Source organism: Medicago sativa, chromosome 6, assembly GCF_051527215.1.
Source record: "Medicago sativa cultivar Bolivia chromosome 6, Bolivia_mono, whole genome shotgun sequence".
Classification (NCBI taxonomy): domain Eukaryota; kingdom Viridiplantae; phylum Streptophyta; class Magnoliopsida; order Fabales; family Fabaceae; genus Medicago; species Medicago sativa.
This window is the reverse complement of record NC_140754.1, coordinates 33,204,198-33,213,644: the sequence shown is the minus strand read 5'-3', so window position 1 is coordinate 33,213,644 and position 9,447 is coordinate 33,204,198. Positions and strand designations below refer to the sequence as shown.

General features: G+C 38.6%; 1 long non-coding RNA gene across 1 annotated transcript; it reads left to right on the top strand.

Moving 5' to 3' along the window:
* The first annotated feature begins 3,695 nt into the window (after positions 1–3,695).
* On the top strand, positions 3,696–6,498 carry LOC146914634 (uncharacterized). The gene is made up of 2 exons (XR_015014326.1): positions 3,696–4,065; positions 6,114–6,498. It is a non-coding gene; the product is annotated as an uncharacterized LOC146914634 (long non-coding RNA).
* Positions 6,499–9,447: the final 2,949 nt, after the last annotated feature.

Genomic DNA, 9,447 nt, shown 5'->3' with positions numbered 1-9,447 from the left:
ATCAATGAAGTTTGGGTGTTTAATGTGATGAATATCATGATGTTGTTAGATGTCCGTTATACGTGAAATGTGAATTTGGAACCTTGTTGCTTCTTTGAGATGAAGCTTATTGATGATGATTTTGGTGTTGGTGATTTGTAATAAAAGGTGAATTCTTACATGCAATTTGGTGATGATACTGATGGTGGTTGCATGTATGAAAGATGTCGGTGTTCATGTTGGTGAATTATTGTATGATCGTATGCATTGTGGTGTCATATATTCATGCATTCATAAGTGTCCAGAGGCGATGTTTAGAGGCGATGTTTATGATACAATTTTGTATCAAGAGGCGATGTTTTGAGGTGACGACCTTGACGATGATTCGGTACCACATGCATATAAAGTCGTGTCTAGGCGCATTACATACATTCATTAAGGTTTAAATGTGCTATGTTTGATATGTGCTTGGTGAACCTTGGTGAAATATGTACATTGATGAAATTTTGGTGATTGCATACTTAGTGAAATTTGGTGATATATGAAGGTGTGAAAGTACACTTGTTATGATATAGCACATTTGTATGATTAATGTTGAATAAATGACGATGAATCCTTGTGAATAATATGATTAGATTTCATTGATCATCTGAAATTAGTTATGTTGTTTATTTTCATTTAATTGTGCTTAATTTGATTTGAATGATGTCTAACCCCCAGTGGTCGTTTGGTTGACCGCCTGCCTTATTCTTATGAATGGGTAGACGGTGTGCAGGATTAGTTGCTTAGCTGGCTTGGTGAGTTGCTTGAGGATAGCGGAAGCTTCCTCCTTTATCTGCTTTGGAGTTTAGTAGTGTCGGGCTCTGATTAGGATATCGAGTCTTACTTTTATTGTTGGTTTATGTTGAGATTTTTTTATATGACTGTTGAGATATTTCTTATGTGTTGAGCCTTGTTATGGCCTTTGAGGTGGTTACTAGATGTACCTGAGGATGACTGTATGTCTCTGAGATTTTTATGTTGATTGTTGAAATTTTCCGCTGCGTAGTTTTTTTGAAATTGAATATTTGTATGTCTTGAAACAAATGACGACGTGACGTCTAAACCTTTTTGGATATTTATTATTTAAAATTGCATGATTATTGCTTCCGGGTTTAGGGCGTTACAAGTTGGTATCAGAGCCATGTCGGTCTTGTCCGGACCAGAATTGGGTGATTATTTCTATTTGTATGTGAATGGTATAGGAATATCTTCGATAATTGTTCTGTTGTTCTTATATGTTGGTTGTGGTTTGTGTGTAGTGAGAGATGGCTGGTGGTAGAGATGATGCGGCTATTGCAGCGGCCTTGGCTGCATTAGCGCAGGTGTTGGCTCAAACCAACCAGCAGGTTGCGAATGGTCATCAGGATCATGGAGAAGCGGAGGAGCGGAGGCTCGATCGTTTCTTGCGAAACAAGCCGCCAACGTTCAAGGGAAGGTTTGACCCAGAGGGAGCTCAGACATGGGTGCAAGGCATGGAGAGGATCTTTCGTGCTATGGTGACCAGTGAAGACCAGAAGGTCAGGTTGGCTACACACATGCTTGCTGAGGAGGCTGAGTACTGGTGGACGAATGCTAAAGGGAGACTTGAGGCTAGTGGAGAGGCAGTGACTTGGGCTAGGTTCAAGACTGAGTTTTTGAGGAAGTACTTTCCTGAGGATTTGAGGACCAGGAAGGAAGTGGAATTCTTGAACTTGAAGCAGGAGAATCGGTCAGTGGCAGAGTATGCTGCAAAGTTTGAAGAGCTTTCGAGGTTTTGCCCGTATATCAATGCCGAGGATGCGATGGTTTCTAAGTGTGTGAAGTTTGAAAGTGGACTTAGGCCGGATATCTATCAGTACATGTGTATTCAGGAGATTAGAGATTTCGATACTTTGGTGCACAAGTGTCGTATGTTTGATGATGCCGGAAAGGTCAAGGTGAACCATTACAAAGCATTGCATGATAAGAAAGGAAAGGGTCATGGATTTGGGAATGTTGAAGCTGACGAGTAATATTTTGGAAGAGATCAAGAATGGTCAGAAGGAAGATTTGGAACTTGTGGATCGAGTGGTGTTTATTAATCAAGGTAAAGGTGGGGACTTCAGATTGAATGAGAACGGTGTTTTGATGTTTCGTGACCGAGTTTGTGTGCCAGATATACTTGAGCTTAAGAAACGGATTTTGGAAGAAGGTCACAGGAGTAGTCTGAGTATTCATCCAGGAGCGACGAAGATGTATCAGGATTTGAAGAAGTTGTTTTGGTGGCCTGGAATGAAAAAGGAAATTGCAGAGTTTGTTTATGCTTGTTTGATTTGTCAGAAGTCAAAGATTGAACATCGGAAGCCGTCGGGTTTGATGCAACCGTTGTTTGTGCCAGAATGGAAATGGGATAGTATCTCTATGGACTTTGTCGGAGCGTTGCCGAAGACTGTGAAGGGTTTTGATTCAATTTGGGTGATTGTTGATCGTTTGACGAAGTCGGCACATTTCGTTCCTATCAAGACTGGTATGTCCGTGGCGAAGTTGGCTGAGATCTACATTGAGCAGATTGTCAGGTTGCATGGTATTCCTTCTAGCATCGTGTCAGATAGAGATCCAAGGTTTACTTCTAAGTTTTGGGAGAGTCTGCAAGCAGCTTTGGGAACCAAGTTGAGGTTGAGTTCTGCTTATCATCCCCAGACTGATGGGCAGACGGAGAGGACGATTCAGAGTTTAGAGGATTTGTTGAGAGCTTGTGTTTTGGAGCAAGGTGTCAGTTGGGTTGAATGTTTACCGTTGATTGAGTTTACTTACAACAACAGTTTTCACTCTAGTATCGGGATGGCACCGTTTGAGGCTTTGTATGGACGGAGGTGTAGGACGCCGTTGTGTTGGTATGAGTCAGGAGAAAGTGTTTTGTTAGGACCGGAAGTGGTGCAAGAGACTACGGAGAAGGTGAAGATGATCCAAGAGAAGATGAAAGCGTCTCAGAGTAGGCAGAAGAGCTATCATGACAAGAGGAGAAAGGATATTGAGTTTCAGGTTGGTGATCATGTGTTTCTAAGGGTGAATCCTGTAACCGGTGTTGGACGTGCTTTGAAGTGTCGGAAGTTGACACCTCGTTTTGTTGGACCGTTTGAGATTATAGAGAAGATTGGAGTTGTAGCGTATCGGATTGCGTTACCGCCGTCGTTGTCGAATCTTCATGATGTGTTTCATGTGTCTCAGTTGAGGAAGTACGTGTACGATGCGTCACATGTGATTCAAGTGGATGATTTGGAAGTAAAAGAGAATTTGACTGTTGAGACTTGGCCAGTTAGAATTGAAGATCGGGAAGTGAAGCGCTTAAGAGGAAAAGAGATTATTTTGGTGAAGGTGATTTGGGTTGGACCAACTGGTGAGAGTGCTACCTGGGAATCGGAGAGTATGATGAAGGTTTCGTATCCGGAGTTGTTTCCTTCAGGTAATTTTCGAGGGCGAAAATTCTTTTTAGAGGGGGAGAGTTGTAACAGCCCCATTTTCGTCAGATTTATTTTATTTGTTTTTATGTGTGTTTGTGTGTGATTACTTGTATTTGTGTGTATTTTATTCGGGATTATTGGATTCTAGCTTAAGAAGGGTATTTTAGTCATTTTAGACTTAGGGGTATTTTGGTCATTTGGTGAGCGAGGGTAAATTAGTTTTTTTTTAAGAAGGTTATTTTTTTTTTTTTTTTTTTGTGAGAATAGTTATTTTTACTAAGATAGAAATAACTAGTTGTAATAATTTAGGGATATTAATTATCCGGTGTTTTAACGGCTTAAGTAAATGTAGTGACTTTTTGAGAATTTAGTGACATGAGTTTTAGAGGCCCATTAATCTCTAACCTAATTTAGCCCAACATGTGGTGTATATAAGGATATCCCTTAAGAGAAAAATTAGGTCATTTCTCATTATTCCAAATTGTCACAAACATAGAGAGAGGTAGAGAGAGAAAGTGGGAGCAAGAGAAGAGCTTAGAGGAAAGAAGACCAAGAGCTTAGGAGAGGTGAAATTCAAGAGCTAAGGGGAGAGTGAAGCCATAGCTAGTGTTGGTAAAGCTTTGAGGTAAGGGGGTTAGATACTTATCCTCATAATCACTTTTCTTAGCTTATGATTAATTGTTGAATTGATGAATTGATGATTTTGTTTTGTGAAATTCGTACTCCTAATTAGTGGATAATTATGTGTATACTAATTTTTGTTGAATTGGTGAATTAACATGTTCATATTCATGCTTTTGATTCATAATAAGTGGTTTTTGGGATTTTTGCTTAAAGTGATGAAAAATCATGATTGTGGTTGTTGAATGATGATGAATTCATAATTTGTGTTCTTGCTATGTTAATGGGTATATGAAAGTGAAGAAACTAAGTTGTTATTAGTGTTTTTGTGATTAGAGACATCCAATAAAAACCCATCCCAGTTTATTTAACATTAGTGTTCCCTGTTGCTACCTCTCTGTTTCGATTTTCACTAAGGAATTGTTTGATGCTTCTGCCAGCCGTGACCCATATTTGCTACCTGATTTTATTTGAAGGATTAACTAGTATGATTCCATTGTGTATTAGTGTTCGGTTATACAAAATTGAGGCTGAAAATCTTAGTTAACTCATTATGACCATATGATGCAATTTTTTTTTTTTTTTCTTTACGTGAATGCATGATATGATATAGAAATTGTCCCTATAGATGAGTACACCTTCTAGTTTGATTTGTTTGCAATAATTAAGAGAGAATATGTGGTTTTCAACTAGTTATCCTACTTGGGTTAGATTACAAAGGTAGTAATGCATCTAGTCTAGATAATGTTCATGTAGGCACTAATTCACTTGGCAATGCGCATTATTCCTCCTCTGTTGCCAAGTCTGCCGCAATTGCTTGAATTTTAATTGGTTTTCCTTAAAATATAGAAACTATCATTACATGCTTTTTGTTGTGTGAGTGAACTTTTGGTTCTTTAAGAATGGGAAATTAGTTTCAATTCAAATCATTATATATCCATAATCTTTGGAAAACATGATGCAATTTTGGAGGAAATAATTATATATCTTCTTAATAGTAGTTATGAGCTGTGTTATTGCTCACTGTTATATAAGGACTTCTTTCCACTAGTTATTTTTTTTTGACAATTACATGTATATAAATTGAGTTCACCAGATATAGGAACCCATTGGTGCATGTATACGGTGCTTAGTTCTAGAGTATTTGGAATTGTTTTTTTTTCTTGTCTCACCTTAGCACTGATATGCCATGCCTACTTTGAATTATAATATTCTTATATTTGGCTTGTTGATCTTGTAAAAGTATATTATAATTTTCATAGTGATTTAAATTAATTGTGTTCATAATGATATGATAGAATAAGAACGAATCAATGAAGTTTGGGTGTTTAATGTGATGAATATCATGATGTTGTTAGATGTCCGTTATACGTGAAATGTGAATTTGGAACCTTGTTGCTTCTTTGAGATGAAGCTTATTGATGATGATTTTGGTGTTGGTGATTTGTAATAAAAGGTGAATTCTTACATGCAATTTGGTGATGATACTGATGGTGGTTGCATGTATGAAAGATGTCGGTGTTCATGTTGGTGAATTATTGTATGATCGTATGCATTGTGGTGTCATATATTCATGCATTCATAAGTGTCCAGAGGCGATGTTTAGAGGCGATGTTTATGATACAATTTTGTATCAAGAGGCGATGTTTTGAGGTGACGACCTTGACGATGATTCGGTACCACATGCATATAAAGTCGTGTCTAGGCGCATTACATACATTCATTAAGGTTTAAATGTGCTATGTTTGATATGTGCTTGGTGAACCTTGGTGAAATATGTACATTGATGAAATTTTGGTGATTGCATACTTAGTGAAATTTGGTGATATATGAAGGTGTGAAAGTACACTTGTTATGATATAGCACATTTGTATGATTAATGTTGAATAAATGACGATGAATCCTTGTGAATAATATGATTAGATTTCATTGATCATCTGAAATTTGTTATGTTGTTTATTTTCATTTAATTGTGCTTAATTTGATTTGAATGATGTCTAACCCCCAGTGGTCGTTTGGTTGACCGCCTGCCTTATTCTTATGAATGGGTAGACGGTGTGCAGGATTAGTTGCTTAGCTGGCTTGGTGAGTTGCTTGAGGATAGCGGAAGCTTCCTCCTTTATCTGCTTTGGAGTTTAGTAGTGTCGGGCTCTGATTAGGATATCGAGTCTTACTTTTATTGTTGGTTTATGTTGAGATTTTTTTATATGACTGTTGAGATATTTCTTATGTGTTGAGCCTTGTTATGGCCTTTGAGGTGGTTACTAGATGTACCTGAGGATGACTGTATGTCTCTGAGATTTTTATGTTGATTGTTGAAATTTTCCGCTGCGTAGTTTTTTTGAAATTGAATATTTGTATGTCTTGAAACAAATGACGACGTGACGTCTAAACCTTTTTGGATATTTATTATTTAAAATTGCATGATTATTGCTTCCGGGTTTAGGGCGTTACAAAAGGGGATGAAACCCGTTTATTGACTCGATTAGGAAAGTGACTACGAGTTTGTTTCCCTAACTAACACGACTCACAATTTAAATTAGATAGCTTAGACAAACTCGGCATCAACTTCTGAAGCTTGGGAAGACTTGGATGACCCAACTGAGCATGAATAATAAGTGGTGATGTTGTGGAAGAGCATGTCGTGGATGATAAAGAGAGGTAGTAAAGGCCTTGAGATTCATGTCTGACGCCAATCGTCCTTCCCGAAATTCGATCCTGCACGACAACATTATTTTTAGTAAAAGTAACAATACAGTCATGAGAACGAGTTAAACGACTGATGGAAAGTAAATTAAATGGACAACTGGATACGTATAGAACAGAAGACACCGAGAGGGAAGGTAGTATTTGGACAGTACCAACCCCTTTAGATCGGGTTTGGGAACCATTGGCAGACGTTATAACAGGTAAGAACCCAGACGTAGAAAGAGAAGAGAAAAGACTTTTATTACCCGTAACATGGTCAGAAGCACCAGAATCACGGACCCAAGGACCAATGGAAGATGATTGAGAGAAGCAAGCAGATGAATTACCAGTGTGTGCAACCGAAGCAGTAGAACTAGGATTTGGATTACTCTGACACCACCGGAGAAAATCTTCGTAGCTTACCTGTGACCCCTGAGTTTTAGATGTTGCTTGAATATTGTCGGAAGGATAATCTACCTGGGCCGTATTCACTTGAGGCTTACCATGCAACTTCCAACAACGATCAATTTTGTGTCCGAATCGACTGCAAAGCTCACACTTGGGACGAGACTTGGATGAACCTCCGCGAGAGCGGTTCTGATTATTACTAAGAGATCCAAAAGGGCAGCTGTATCACCCGGGGAAGGAGTTTCAGATGGCTCAGTGGAATACTTTGCTGGCACTCGAAGAAGGATAGATGTGGCAATATCCATATCCAGAACATCAACAGAAGCCAAAATTTGATCCCGAATGGAAGAGTACTCGGGCGGTAAGCCATAAAGAGCTAGTAGCATGAAGAATGTGTTGCGTTGCTTACGCTCCTTCACCTTTTCAGCATGATCACTGGCGGCGGGAGGGAGAAGCTCATTAAATTCATTAAGTGCAGTGTGAACATTACCGATATAGGTATTGATAGAGACATCTATCGTCTTTGAAAGAATGATGTTCATCATTCGGTGACATACTCCATAAAGACGTTGTATGTCATTGGTGTAGAGTTTCTTAGCCTAACTCCAAACAGACTCACACGTGACATGAGGACGAAAAATCGGTTTGATGTCTGGATGAAGTGTTGACTTAATAACACTGCACAACTGAGCATCAATCTTCTTCCACATTGATTTCTCACTTTCAGGTACCTTGTCAATCGATTTAGTGAGATGATCTTCATATTCTTGACCTTCAACCCACAATTTTATATCACCAGACCAACTGTCGTAATTTGACCCGTTCAATTTTTCAACTGAAAGGGGAGATGTGATGTAGTTGGTAAATATACTTTTGTGAGCATCAGAGGTGGTGCTTTTGATAGATTCAGAACTGATTGTTGGAGAAGTGCCAGACATGGTGAACGGTTAAGAAAAATAACAGCACAAATTGAAAAGAACGGTTGTTTGTATTATATCGCGTAATTCCGTGAATTGAAACTGAAAACTGACACCGGATCTGGAATTAGCGAGGAATTTCAAGGCCGGAGAGCGAAACAGCAACCAGAACGGAAGCCGCACGCGCGCTCACGCGCGGTGGAAACAGGCGGCGCGTGGGAAACAACACCGGAGAGGAAGGCGGCGCGTGTGGGCGCGTGGGAGGTTGGTTGCGGCGGAGATTTCGGTGGCAGGCCAGATTCGTCAAGGCGATTCGGATGGTGTGTTTGGTTTTCGGAAAAGTTGCCGGAAAAAAAACAACTACGCGACGACAGTGGTGGTTTGGAGAGAAAAGTGGGCAAACCGGAGTTGAAACACGGTTTCCCAAAAAAAAATTCTCACCGGAAGACAGTGGGTCAACCAGGTATTCATGGTGTAGGGTTGTCTCTCAATAGGCTCTAGATACCATGTTGAATGAGAGAGAAAAGAGAGACATATGCTGAAAATAACCGTGTGACTGAATAGCACTACGGAGTGTCTATTATATAGAGTTCAGTAGCTTGGAGACTAAGCTATGTATATTTACAGAATAAATATTCTACATAATATTCTATCCAAATTTACTTAGAGAATAAGGAAAATATATTTACAATGTAAATATAATATTTACTATTTATTTAATCAATAAATATCAAGACTAACCATTGATGAACTGTTCCTTCCAAATCGTTTATAAGCCCCTCATTTTTTTTCTTTATGTACAATTTTTTCAATTTTCTAATAGAAATTTGTCTCATCAATCTTCAAAGTTACTCCAACTTTTGTGTTTCGGCGTTAGTTCTTTGATTCTAATTATTGTAAATATTTCAGGTACATTTGCTTTTGTTTCACTCAATTTTTTATAATGTCTGAGTCTAGAGTTGTTGTGTCGATGAGAGCTAGTACTCTTCTCCATGCCTACATAGTGGATGCTATGCTCTGATCTCTCTCTTATACTTAGCTATAACCCCTAAGGTCCCTACCGCAAAGTTCTTGGTTAGGTTTAAATGTAATGATCATAGAGGGCCCTTTTCCAAATTCATAGTTGTACTCAATGGATGAAGTGGAAGAAACCTTCATCCAATCACCTGGGTACATTTCTTCAATTGAAGCATGTGGTTTCTCTTAAGCCGTTTGTCGTAAATCTTCTTATCTTGCAAAGCTCTTGTAATTTTCATGACTTACATTTCATTCATTGTGATGATGTTTTTTTTTAAGAAGTTAAACTAGTCCAACCACCTCAAAGGTCTCAAGTCAACACCACTAGACCAAATCTATTTTAAGAAAGATAATAT